The sequence below is a fragment of the Chiloscyllium plagiosum genome, unplaced genomic scaffold, assembly GCF_037043375.1.
Source record: "Chiloscyllium plagiosum isolate Xiang-an unplaced genomic scaffold, Cpla_swu_hap1 HiC_scaffold_5, whole genome shotgun sequence".
In the NCBI taxonomy this organism is placed as follows: Eukaryota; Metazoa; Chordata; class Chondrichthyes; order Orectolobiformes; family Hemiscylliidae; genus Chiloscyllium; species Chiloscyllium plagiosum.
Window position 1 is genome coordinate 9,539,892 of NW_028270143.1, and position 13,789 is coordinate 9,553,680.

At 41.5% G+C, this 13,789-nt stretch overlaps 1 protein-coding gene across 1 annotated transcript in view; it reads right to left on the reverse strand.

Moving 5' to 3' along the window:
* snx10b (sorting nexin 10b) overlaps positions 1–10,283 on the reverse strand; it is a 50,606-nt gene extending 40,323 nt beyond the window's left edge. Inside the window, exon 1 of the mRNA XM_087986972.1 lies at positions 10,178–10,283. The gene's annotated coding sequence lies outside the window, so the exon portion shown is untranslated. The remainder of the gene's footprint in view (positions 1–10,177) is intronic.
* Between the last annotated feature and the right edge of the window lie 3,506 nt (positions 10,284–13,789).

Here is a 13,789-nt window from a genome sequence, read left to right on the forward strand (position 1 = left end):
AATAATACTTTGAATTGCCAACTCATGGAATCAGGGATACAAATTATCTCCCATTATGATCGAGCAAAGTGTAAATTAGTGTCCAGGTGCCTCTAAATTGATGGTGATGGCAGATGGAGGAAGAAGGTGACAAAGTGAAGGTGCAACCATTAAACTGGGTGAAACATTAATAGGACCATCATGGTAGATGTGCCAAATTAGGGAAATAAATCAGAAAAACAGAAACCAAATAGAGTAGCACCATTAAAATTCAAAAAGCAGCACTTGAAAAATATTGGTTTCATTTTTAAACCATTTCCTAGTTGGTCAATGTCCCCATCCTCTTACCACCAACCCTATCAAATCCTCCCAAAGTCTCAGATCTTTCAATGTGTACAGCTTCAATCTTTCTTCATAAAGCAACTCTGTCATCCCTGAACCAGCCTAGTAACCATCTCCAAACTAGTTTCAGTGCAAGCATATATTTCCCGTAGTAAGGAGGCCAGTAACGTAGACAGTATACTCTAGTTGTAACTCTACCAATGGTTTGCAGAGCTGTAGCAAGACTTCCCTACTTTTATACTCTAGCCCCCTTGCAAAAAGACCAACATTCCATTCACCTTCCTGATCACTTGCTGGACCTGCATGCTAACCTTTTCTAATTTATATACGAGGACACCAAGGTCACCCTTCACCATTGCATTTTGCAGTTTGTCTCCATTTAAATAATACTTTGCTTTGCTAGCAACTGTGCATCTTTCCACATTAAAGTTTACTCCACGGGTCAAATCTTGCCATTTACTCAGCCTATATCTCTTTACAAACTCTTCATTATCCTCCTCACAACTTAGATTCCCACCTATCTTTGTATTATCAGTAAATTTTGCTACAATATAGTTAGCGCCTTTCATCCAAGTCATCAATCCAGATTATAAAGCACTGAGCCATGCTGCACTCCACTAGCTACAAGTTGCTAACCTGAAAATGGTAGTGATCCATTTGTCCTGACTGTCTCCTGCTTGCAAGTTAATCTTCTATCCATACTCATATTACCCCCAACTTTGACACAATGTGCTCTCAACTTATGTAGAGAACATTTGGATGGGTATATGAATAGGAAGGGTTTGGAGAGATATGGGCCAGGTGCTGGCAGGTGGGACGAAATCGGGTTGGGATATCTGGTCAGCATGGACGGGTTGGACCAAAGGGTCTGCTTCTGTGCTTTACGTCTCTATGACTCTATGGTACCTTGTCTGAACGTCTTTTGGAAATCCAATACACTGCAATCACTGGTTTTCTTCTAGCACTCCCCTGCTTGCTCTGTTTTCAAAAAGAAAATTACACATTCGTGAAACCAAGTTGACTGATGACTGCATCAAGACCAAGTGTCCTGCTGTTATCTCTATGAATTCTAGCATTTTCCCAATAACATATTTAAACAATTAGCCTATAGTTTTTTGTTTTCCAGTTTGCTTAGATCTTCAGAGAAGATTAGAGGGGGGAGCGGAGGAGGAGGAGGGGGGGAGCGGAGGAGGAGGAGGGGGGGAGCGGAGGAGGAGGAGGGGGGGAGCGGAGGAGGAGGAGGGGGGGAGCGCGGAGAAGGAGGAGGGGGGGGAGCGGAGAAGGAGGAGGGGGGGGGAGCGGAGAAGGAGGGGGGGGGGGAGCGGAGAAGGAGGAGGGGGGGAGCGGAGAAGGAGGAGGGGGGGGGAGCGGAGAAGGAGGGGGGGGGGGAGCGGAGAAGGAGGAGGGGGGGAGCGGAGAAGGAGGAGGGGGGGAGCGGAGAAGGAGGAGGGGGGGAGCGGAGAAGGAGGAGGGGGGGAGCGGAGAAGGGGGGGGGGGAGCGGAGAAGGGGGGGGAGTAGAAGGAGGAGCGGGAAAGCGAGGGAAGGGAAGGGTAGTAATAGTCCCAGTTTTGACCCAATAAATCTAATTTTTGTGCAATGTCAAATGTCTAAGACTGGACAGCCAGACATGTATCTGCTCGCAGGCTATTTGACTGAAACATCTGATTGCTTCTCACCCAAGTTAATGCACATGGAAGAAAGGTCTGTTATGTAGGATTTAAGGAGCTGCCTGGAATTCCTATGGTACAGCAAATGTCCCTACTTTTAAAATCAAAAAGTTGCATCTCTTCCGTAGGTGTGTCATAACATCTCTGAACAGGTTGATCAGAAATATTTGTAGAGAATTATCTGAATTAATGGAACTGGACCTCAGTAGGAATCAGTATCTTCAGCAGATTAGAACAAAAAGAAATTCGGAAAAAGGAAGCAGTGGAAGAAAGTAATGGGGTTGTTAGCATTTTGTTGCCACATCTTGCATTTTAAAAATTCCCACAATTAACACAGATGCCAAAACCTAGAAACCCAGTCAACTGGACAGCTCACATTTGTTGAGCTGAATTGAATTTATCGTCACGTGTACTAAGGCACAGTGAAAAGCTTTGTCTAGGCACATTTACAGAAAGTATAACTTCACAAATATTGAGAATTCTAAGAACTTTAGTTTCGTGGATAGATTAGAGAAAAGAAAATTAAGAGGAGATTTGATATAGGTGCTCGAAATAATGAGTGGACCAGACAAAATAAAAGAAAAGGGAGAAACCTTCTGCTGGCAGGAGAATCGAAGACCAGAGAAGAACAATTGAAACTTACTGGCACAAAAACCAGAGACAATATGAAATAAAAAGCTTTACCCATCAAAAAAAATCCAAGCAAGTGGTTCGGATCTAGAATGTGCCTCCTGACAATGTGGTGGAGGCAAGTTCAATGATAGGTAATTATTCAGTTCCCTTTTGAAACCTCAAAATTTTAGGACTACAGGAAAAAGCCAGCGAATTGGGACTAAGCATGCTGCGCTTGTCAGAGAGAGAGTACAGACAGACAAAAAAAAGGGTCTCAGTCCATGCTGTAACCAACATATGATTCTGTAAACTGAAGGCAATGTTCATTCACTCCGCTATGCTTGACTTTGTGATAAATACGAACATTTTAGAAAGTTTTGAATGCTCCTTAGGAATTACAACAAATGGAGAAAGTTAAAAATCACAACACCAGATTATAGTCCAACAGGTTTAACTGGAAGCACACTAGCTTTCAGAGCGCTGCTCCTTCAGGTGATTGTGGGTCAACACTGCTACACAACCACCTGATGAAGGAGCAGTGCTCCGAAAACTAGTGTTGGACTATAACCGGGTGTTGTGTGATTTTTAAACTTTGTACACCCCAGTCCAACGCCAGCATCTCCAAAATCGCAACAAATGGAGAGGTTGGGTAAAAGCACATTAAATGTATTACTTTTCCAAGGCAGTTTCTTGGAATTAAAAATCAATCTAAATTAATTGGATAACAACTTCCACTGTCAACTGGCTCTGCACACAGCTCAAAAAGCACCAAATTAATTGCTTCACTTAGACCACAAAATTGCCTGGGACAGACTTGGAAACATTTTACAGTGGTGCAGCAAGAAATTATCAGAAATTAACGATCCATAAAGGCATGTTATTAGTACACATTAATGATATCCTCTACATAAAATAAAGGATTAATGCTGGACTGACACTGGTTGCAAACACTGCTGCATATTCAGAGTCAGATTCCTGCCTCCAGAAAAAGATGTAGCTGAATGTAGGCAAATATGTCCTTTTACCCAGGATGATCAGGTAAAACTAGAGACACTTAGACTACCACTTTACCAAGGACAGACCTGATAGATGTTTTTGGATGTATGCAAGAGCATTTAGCATCCAGAAATATTTCAAACTATAGGAATACAACTACAAAACACAAACAAGTGACCAAAATAGTAACTACTCAGCATAAACAACTTTTGTATATAATTCCATCAAAGTTACAGCATAGTCATCAACATAATTGTTAAATTGTGCCCATTAACTAAACTATGTATGTTATGGTTTGTAGTTGTGCAATTTGCATGAGCAATAAAGTGATGCTGAATATTCAGATAGAAACAACTCTATTCAGTGGTCCTTTTGAAAATAGAAGCATTGGCATAAAAAGTTAGATTTCAAGAACAATACAAGTGAAGAAAAAAATCGTATCGAAATTCCCCTCTGGTCCTGGCTCCCACATAATCCTACCTTCCTGTTAAGGTTCATAATAGGTTCATGGAAACTTGGGAAAGCTAGAAATATCCGGCTATTACACAGGGAATAGCCACTGTTCAGAAAATTATATTTTCAGGAAATAAACAAACAATTATAACATCAAGGATAGATAGGTTAGATATCATCAAAGCATTCCACAGTAGAATTTCCTGGTATGAAGGGGAATGTGATCAGGAAATTACATCCATTTGTCTCAATTTGCACCTCAATTCCCTGCCAATCTCATTGCAACAACATCTTAAAATCAGCATAATCATAAAACAGGTTTCAAGTCAGAAAAATGTGGAATTTATTCCATATACTCTCTTGAATGACAATCAAGTTTCCCCCAAATCTCTTCACATTCGAAGTACATACAATTAGTTTTTCATCAACTGTGTTCGATGTTTAATTTAATTCAATGTCATTTTTCACAGGTTCCTCCATAGGCTCACCCCACCGCATCTCTACAAACATTTCTAACCAGTGTCCCAAAATAGAGATTTGTTGCTGCGAGTTTAGTCTCCTGTGCCCTTCTTCCTCTCCCTTCTATTCGATAAGGCATTCCAATGCTTTCCTAAACCATATCTTGTTACTTCTCTCTTCAAAAAGTCTCCTAAATCACAGTCATCTTCCTAAGTTCTCCTGTTAATATGCAATATATTTTATTCTCTGAAATACTTCCAGACATCTGCAATATTAAAAAGGTGCTGGAATTACTGTTTCTTGTCAAGATAGATTTCTGCGACTGGATGTAGTTGCACATCTTATCGCCTGAACGTGTACACATTGACAAACATTCAAATTCTTTACTTGTTCAGCTACATTCATATTAAAGCATAAGCAAAACCATTGTCTCAATGTAAAAGTAATACTGCAAGCTACTGTCTAGAATGGAGCAATGTCTAGTACTGTAATCCTGTTGGTGGTAACTACAGATGAAAGCACATTAAAGATTTCCTGGCTCCAGTTAGCCTTTTACCGTTGATATAAATGACTTCATATTTGCAGCTTTCTCCAGAATAATTAAGAACTGGAAATTCTGAACCAAAGTGACACTCAGAAACCATTCACCATCACTGAATTTGTTCTACTCCTGAACACATTCTCTCATTCCCTCACGAAAGGCAACACAATAACAACTTGCATCGGTCTCAGCTGTGTGAAATATATTGTTCCAATGCTACTCAAATCCTCTGGGGGCCTTTGTGGTGCAGTTGTTTGTGTCTCTGACTCTGGGTCAGACTTAGTTTATGTCCCACAAGCTCCCAAGGTGTGTCATAACATGTTTTAACAGGTTGTTTAAAAGTATCATTCACTTACCCTCTTCCTCTATTACAATGATGATTGTGTAGTTGCCACTAACTGCCACTCATTGAGAATTTCATTAACTAAGCATTCACTTTTCATCTTTTGCTCTGTTTTACATGGAGCCTATCTTCATTTCTTGAACTTTTCTCACCATGGCGATGGCAATGGGATTACTATAAGATTTATCTGCTAAATCTGTATTGATGACTCCACTTTCTTGTGACTTTGCTTATCTTCTCAATGGTTGTGATGTAATTCCTGCAAAAGGCTATTTTGTGAAGGTAAATGGGACCTTGTCACACAGTGATTGATCTTCTGGCTCAGAAGTAGAGAAGCTGAGTTCAAATCACACTGGACCCAGCAACATGTCATAACATGACTGAACACGCAAGTTAAAAATATGTACGATCCAATGTGTTTGGGAAAGTTACTAACTAAAGTTAACGTATAGTGAAAACTGCTAACCATCATATATGGAGAAATGGTATGGGACAGTGTTCTCTAAATTCCTAGGGCAGCAGGAACTAGTTAAAGTTGGAGATTATACTTCAACAGAACTGGATTCATTGTTGTTGTGGTTCTGTTCGCCGAGCTGGGAATTTGTGTTGCAGACGTTTCGTCCCCTGTCTAGGTGACATCCTCAGTGCTTGGGAGTCTCCTGTGAAGCGCTTCTGTGATGTTTCCTCCGGCATTTATAGTGGTTTGAATCTGCCACTTCCGGTTGTCAGTTCCAGCTGTCCGCTGCAGTGGTCAGTATATTGGGTCCATGTTGACGTGCTTATTGATTGAATCTGTGGATGAGTGCCATGCCTCTAGGAATTCCCTGGCTGTTCTGTTTGGCTTGTCCTATAATAGCTGAAAACGTGTTGCCGGAAAAGCGCAGCAGGTCAGGCAGCATCCAAGGAACAGGAGAATTGACGTTTCGGGCATAAGCCCTTCTTCAGGAAGGGCTTATGCCCGAAATGTCGATTCTCCTGTTCCTTGGATGCTGCCTGACCTGCTGCGCTTTTCCGGAAACACGTTTTCAGCTCTGATCTCCAGCATCTGCAGCCCTCACTTTCTCCTTGTCCTATAATAGTACTGTTGTCCCAGTCAAATTCATGTTGCTTGTCATCTGGGTGTGTGGCTACTAAGGATAGCTGGTCATGTCATTTCGTGGCTAGTTGGTGATCATGGATGCGGATAGTTAGCTGTCTTCCTGTTTGTCCTATGTAGTGTTTTGTGCAGTCCTTGCATGGGATTTTGTACACGACATTGGTTTTGCTCATGCTGGGTATCATTGCTATTAAGGAGAAGATTCATAAGAGGCAACACAGCACTTATGATGTCACTTAGAAAGGGACGCAGTGTCTGTCAACAAACCTACCAGCTTAAACAGACCAACGAACACAACCAGCTCCCAACCTTCACAATACTTTAAAGATTTATTAATACATTAGGGAGATTTACATTAATTTGGTAAGTTGATGGTTAAACCAGAATGAGACATTGGATAAGAGAGAGAAATCACTCTAGGAGTGAAATAGAGTTCAGAAAAAAGAAAGAAAAGCATCAAATAGGGGGAAATTCAAGACATAATGAGATAGTATTCAGTACAGTGTGTGCTTATCCACATGCAGAGTAACTAAGATTGGCAAGTTGCAGGTCATCAAATAGAATTAGATTTTAGAAGCAATAACAAAAACCTTGCTCAAGGAAAGCAACTGGAAACTTAAGATGGCCAAAAAAAGTGTTCAAGAAAAGGAGGGAAGGAGCAAAACAAAATGATACTACAATAGCACTTAAGTCAGATGATGTCATTGAGGAGTCAAATACATAATTTGGTTAGCATTAAAAGGAAAATAGAAGAGCGATTGTCAATCGCTGTATCTTGAAGTTCATCAAATAGTAAGGAGGTAGGGGCACAAGGCTGCAGACTGATTATACGGAAATGCAAGAGCAGTGATAATGAGGAAGTTGAATTATCCTAATATAGACTTGGAAAGTAGCAGACATAGTCCATACATTCCATCACAAAGTCAGTAGTCCATTTGGGATACTCAAAGCCCAGGGATCTGCCCCAGTGCAGTCCAGGGAATTTTCTGCAGTCAGCCCAATACAAACAGTCAGGGAGTCAGGGGTGTCAGGGTCTGGTCACTCATGTCAATGGACTGACTGCCAGAGCCAGTTACAGATCAAGGGTGTCCATCTGTCGAGATTTCCAAAGGCTTAAGAGCATTGGATCTGTTGAATGGGGGAAATCAATGCTAGAAGGGGTGGGGAATCAAAGCTTTAGTGGGGGCTGGAAGCAGAGACATTCATAGATATGGGACAAGGAGGCAATAGGGAATCTCAGTTCGAATGATTGGAACTTGGAATAAATTGGGAAGGGAGATGGTGGTTGGTTATTGGCTGTGACCACCATTATGGCTTTCAGAGTGTAAATGAACAGGTTGGGCATCAGCAAGGTGTAATGCTGGGGTTCAGGGGCAAGGGAGGACAGTTTATACCCAAGGAAAATGGCTAGCAGTGCTCCGGGTGAATGCCAGAGAGCGAGAGAGAGAGAGAAATTCAAAGTGTGTGACACCTAAAGTAACTTAAACCAAAATTCTTCAATGGGACAGTAGGGAAGCCAAAACAGACCAATGGTGAGCTTGAAATGGCAAAGATAGCAAGCAGCTGGTTCAACAGCAAACCACTCACTATAGACTGCAGACCCATTCTGCATTTTTTTTCCCTTTTGAACAATGCAGCCTCTCCAAACAATGGTATGTTGGCCATCTGAGCAGGCTAAATCAATTTTACAGAGGAAAGTTACAATCAGCCAGTACAGCAGCAACAAAGTCTTGATTAATTCTATGCCCCCTGACCAAACTCTCATGCTCCACCCTCAGACTTCAGCTCCTCTAAATAGAAGCATCCATAATGTAACATACACCAAACTCCAGTTGTCCATCAGATGGGACCTCACTGACTCCTGGTTAAGCAACACCATCTTAAAATCATCATCCTTATTTCCAATTCTCTCCATGGCCTTGCCATTTCCAATCTTTGTAATCCCCTTCAACCAACCAAACTTCCAAGCTACAATATTGCCATCATAAGCATACCTGATTTTAGTCACTCCATCATTTGGCACTCATGGGGACTCAAAGTACATAAAACAACACTACACAAAAACAAGTAGTTGTTGTTATTAAAACTTATCATCCATTAGTAAAACTTGTTTGGGTGTCATTGGAACTGTGCAGAAGGAAAAACTTCACCAGCCATTTGGGAGTGTGGTGAATAATATGAAATAAAGTCATAGAGAACGTAAAGCACGGAAAGAGACCCTTTCGTCCAACTCATTCATGCCAACTAGATATCTTAACCTAATCTAGCCTCATTTGCCAGTGTTTGGCCCATATCCCTCCAAACCCTTCCTATTCATATACCCACCCAGATGCCCTTTAAATGTTGCAATTGTACCAGCCTCCACCACTTCCTCTGGCAGCTCATTCCATACGCGTACCACTTGGTGTGTGAAAAAGTTGCCCCGTAGGTCCCTTTATCTTTCCTCTCACCGTAAACCTATGTTTTCTAGTTCTGGACTCCCCCACCCCAGGGAAAAGACATTCTATTTACCCTATCCATGCCCCTCACTTTTATAAACCTCGAAAAGTTACCTAAAAAGGTGACTTTTAAATGTACAGCAGCTTCATCGCTTGTGTTTTATAACTCTGTGCCACTCTGACTGATGACCGAGGTTCCCAAGTATTACCCTCACCATTCCACAAACCGGAAAAGAAATCTATTTCCCGAACGTGTTGCATAAACATGATCAAATTATCCTTGCTTACGCAGGATATTTGTCTTTTGGCAGGAGTCACATTCTCCTCATAATGGTTGTCTCTCAATATTGTACCTAAATTGCCACATATATAAAAGTGATTTTGAATCCGGTATTTCCAGTCAACTTCTACATTCACTTCAGTTTTGTCCTTTTTTTCATTTGAGGAAACGGTAAAACCGAAAGGCAGGACCTGGCGAACCTAACATAAACACTTGTTCATTGGAAGTCCCGATGACCGAGTATTTCTAACATTTTCCCGTTTTCCATAGGGCTTTAATACAGCGCTTGGTAGCTTCACTTAAAAAAAAATCAATACACAGCTGCCAGCTAGCAAATGAAAGGAAGAGGCCAAGAGCCACAATCAAAGGGAAAATGAAAATGAGGAAGCAGTCGGTATGACAGTGCAGGTATTATTTTAAAAAGGGTAAGAAAACAGACATGTCAAATGCTACAAATCTAACTGATGGCAAGTACCGGTTCTCCAAAAGGTTTTTGACAAACATTTAGATAAGTACATGAAGAGGAAAGGTTTGGAGGGATATGGGCCAAACGCAGGCAAGTTCGACTTGTTTAGCTTAGAAACAGATTTCTTTCCGGTTTGTACAATAGTGAGGGTAATACTAGTTTAGCAATCTCGGTCATCACTCGAAGCGGCACAGATAGCTTGTGTATTTTAAAATCTATGAAGCTGCTGCATTTTTAAAAAAAATTCACACGTCAGACTCTTCCCCACCCCTCTCTCCACCAAACTGTTGGCGGGGTTACCCTCAGGCGATGGAAGAGATACTGAATGAATATTTCGCGCCAGTTGGACCGAAAGGTCTGTTTCCACGCTGTATGACTCTACCACTGTCCGGGTGAGGTTCGCATGCTGCAACTTGCGTCCCTGGCGTGAAACTGATACAGTCACAACTACAGTCAGCTATCAATTTCAGTCAACCCGGCTCCCAGCAGCCAGTCTTCACTCACCTGTCCACTGCACCAAGCCCCCGAGTGTCTCACACCCTTCCCACTGCACCAAGCCACTGAGTGAAACCAGCACTAGCTTCTTTCGATTTCGTGCCTGGACTGGATTATCCCAGTCATGTGACAATGACCAACTTGTCAGCCCAGTGCTGCTGCTGCTTCCGCCTTTGACTCTGACAGAGCCAAACACTTAAAGGGGCACTACCGTGCGCCAGATGTTTTAAAAAGTTACTTTCCCCCGAAATGGAAATCCCGGTTCTTCAATGTGCCATTATTTGGTGGCACAATTCGTTGCACAATTGGCAGTCTTCTCTCAGAAATAGTAAGAATGAAACTTCCTTTTTTGCCGTTTCTCACAAAACACCAAATTTCCCAATTGGTTTGAAGAGCTGCATTTAGTTACATGCAAAGTAAAATAATCGAACCAACAATCCAATTACGATTTGACGAAAAGGGGAATAATTACGTCCACGTCAAAGAAAACTGCTTATTATGGCACAACTTCAATAACTTGCATTTTGTATAGCAGCTATAACGTGGTTTAAAGGAGCAAGACAGATTTGTCACTGAGCCAGAAGAGGCGAAATTAGACCAAAGCTTAGACATAGTGCCAAGATTTTAAAAGTGTCTTAAAAGACAGAGATAGAGAAAGTTTATTGAGGCAACATCAAGGTTTAGGTCTTTGAAGGTGGGTCAACAGCAGTGAAACAATAAGACGGGGAATGATTTAAAATAAAACAGGTTTAAGGAGATATATTAGATGGCCATGGAAAGGTTTGAAAACAAAAATGAGAATTTGCCCATCGTTTTATGCAGACGTAATAAAATACATAACGTGTAATGTTGCAAATATCTAGTTCATAGTTCATGTGTCACTTGAATAGTTGGAATCATGTTGATTTAAGAAGTTAACTCACAAAGTCAGATCAGAAACAATAGGTGGGCTTGCTGAGCTGACAACATGGGCTGGAAACTTCCCAGCCACTGAAGATCATAGGATAACTTCAGAGTAGATAGAGGCCATTCGGCCCATTGAGTCTGCACCAACTCTCCAAAGAGTACACCACTCGTCCCTGTAACTCCACATTTATCATGGCTACTCCACATAGTCTGCACATCCCTGGGATGGCCATGGTGAGAAAGTTGTGAAAATAGGATAAGATTGGCAGTAAGGAGATTCCTGACAATGACAGCAAAACATTTTCCAATTAAACATTGACCGGTGAGACGTGAATTGAGCAGGAAGAGGCCTATTTATATCCATTTGTAGCATCTCATTATTGGTTAATCTCACCTCATTAAATACAGTTTCACATTCTCCCAACTGCCAGTTAGAAACTAGGTGACAGTAATTACTGACATGCAAGTCAGAGCAGATACCTGATGAGTCCAGCTTGCTACTTGCTCCTCCAAGCCTCCAACTTGGACACCAGTCCCAACATCTCAAGGCATGCTCAATAGACAATGGCTGCACACATTTCCCATCTATGGATGTTGGCATAGGACATGTACCAGCCTTACTGCATCTGATCCACTTACAATATGGCTGTGTGCTGCATTGCTGCACATTGGAGTGCACCACACCTCTTGTTAAAATGCTGCTGTAGGCAAAGAAGTATAAAATGTAAGAGTAGAAGGAGAACATTCAATCCATCACAGTTTGCTTCTCAGTGGGATTATGGCTGATCTGATCATCCTCAACTCCACTTTCCTGCCTTATCCTCATTATCCTTTCTTCCCTCACTGACTAAAAATCTGTCTATTTCACCCTTGACTTTACCCAACAGCATGACCTTGACAGAGCTTTGTTCTAATATTTTCCTACTTACAGAGGTTAAACTAACTGGCCTCCTCTTGCTTGTTTTATGTGTTCCTCCTATTGGCATCCTCTGGAACATTAATCAGGGATGGACAGAACTGGCAACTTAATATTCCAGGGTATAGATCCTATAGGAAGGATAGAAAAGGGGCAAGAGAAGATGGGGAGAGGTGTTTTTGATTAGTGATAATGTTACGGCTGAACTTAGGGAGGATATTCCTGGGATTACGTCCAGGAAAGTTGTTTGAAAGGTGGATCTGAGAAATAAGAAAACGATGATCACCTTATTGGGATTGTACTATAGACACCCCAGTAGATACTACGAAATTGAGAAACAAATTTGTAAGGAGATCTCAGTTATCTGTAAGAATAGTATAATGGTTATGGTAAGGGATTTTAACTTTCCAAACATAGACTGGGATTGCCATAGTGTTAAGAGCTTAGATGGAGAGGAATTTGTTAAGTGTGTATAAGAAAAAAATTCTGATGTGGATGTATGTACTAGAGAAGGTGCAAATTTTGACCTACCATTGGGAAATAAGGCAGGGCAGGTGACTGAGGTGTCAGTTTGGGGAGCACTTTGGGGCCTGTGACTATAATTCTATTAATTTTAAATTAGCGATGGAAAAAGATAGACTGGATCTAAAAGTCCAAGTTCTAAACTAGAGGAAGGCCAATTATGACAATATTAGGCAAATACTATCAAACATTGATTGGGGGGAGATGTTCACAGGTAAAGGGATAGCTGGAAAATGAGAAGTCTTCAAAAATGAGATAACCAGAGTCCATAAACAGTATATTCCTGTTAGGGTGAAAGGAAAGGCTAGTAGGTGTAGGGAATGCGGGATGATAAAAGAAATTGAGGTTCTGGTTAAGAATAAAAAGCAGAGATCAAGTGAATCCCTAGAAGAGTATAAAGGTAGTAGGAGTAGACTGAAGAGGGAAATCAGGAGGGAAAAATGGGGACATGAGATAGCTTTGGCTTATAGGTTTAAGGAGAATCCAAAGGGATTCTACAACTACAGTAAGGACAAAAGGGTAAGTAGGGATAGAATATGGCCCCTTAAAGATCAGCAAGGCCACCTATGTATGGAGCCACAGAAGATGGGGAACATTCAAAACGAGTATTTTGCATCAGTGTTTACTGTGGAGAAGGATATGGAAGATAGAGAATGTGGAGAAATAAATAGTGACATCCTGAAAAATGTCCATATTCCAGAAGAGGAGGTACTGAACACCTTAAAATGTATAAAGATGGATAAATCCCAGGACCTGAGCAGGTGTACCCTAGAACTCTGTGGGAAGTGAGGGAAGTGATTGCTGGGGCCTTTTCTGAGCTATTTGTATCATCGATAGTCACAGGTGAGGTGCCGGAAGACTGGAGGTTGGCTACTATGGTGCCATTACAGAAGAAAGATGATAAGGAAAAGCCAGAGAACTATAGACAGGTGAGCCAACATCATGGCAGGCAAATTGTTGGAGGGAATCCTGAGGGAGAGGATTTACATGCATTTGGAAAGGCCAGGACTGATTAGGGATAGTTAACATGACTTTGTGTGTGGGAAATCATGTCTCACTAACTTGATTAAGTTTTTTGAAGAAGTAATGAAAACAATTGACGAGGGCAGAATGATGGATGGGATGTATATGGACTTCAGTCAGACATTTGGCCAGGTTCCTCATGGTAGACTGGTCAGCAAGGTTAGGTCTCATGTAATACAGGGAGAACTAGCCATTTAGATACAGAACAGGCTCAAAGGTAGAAGACAGAGGGTGCTGGTGGAGGGTTGTTTTCC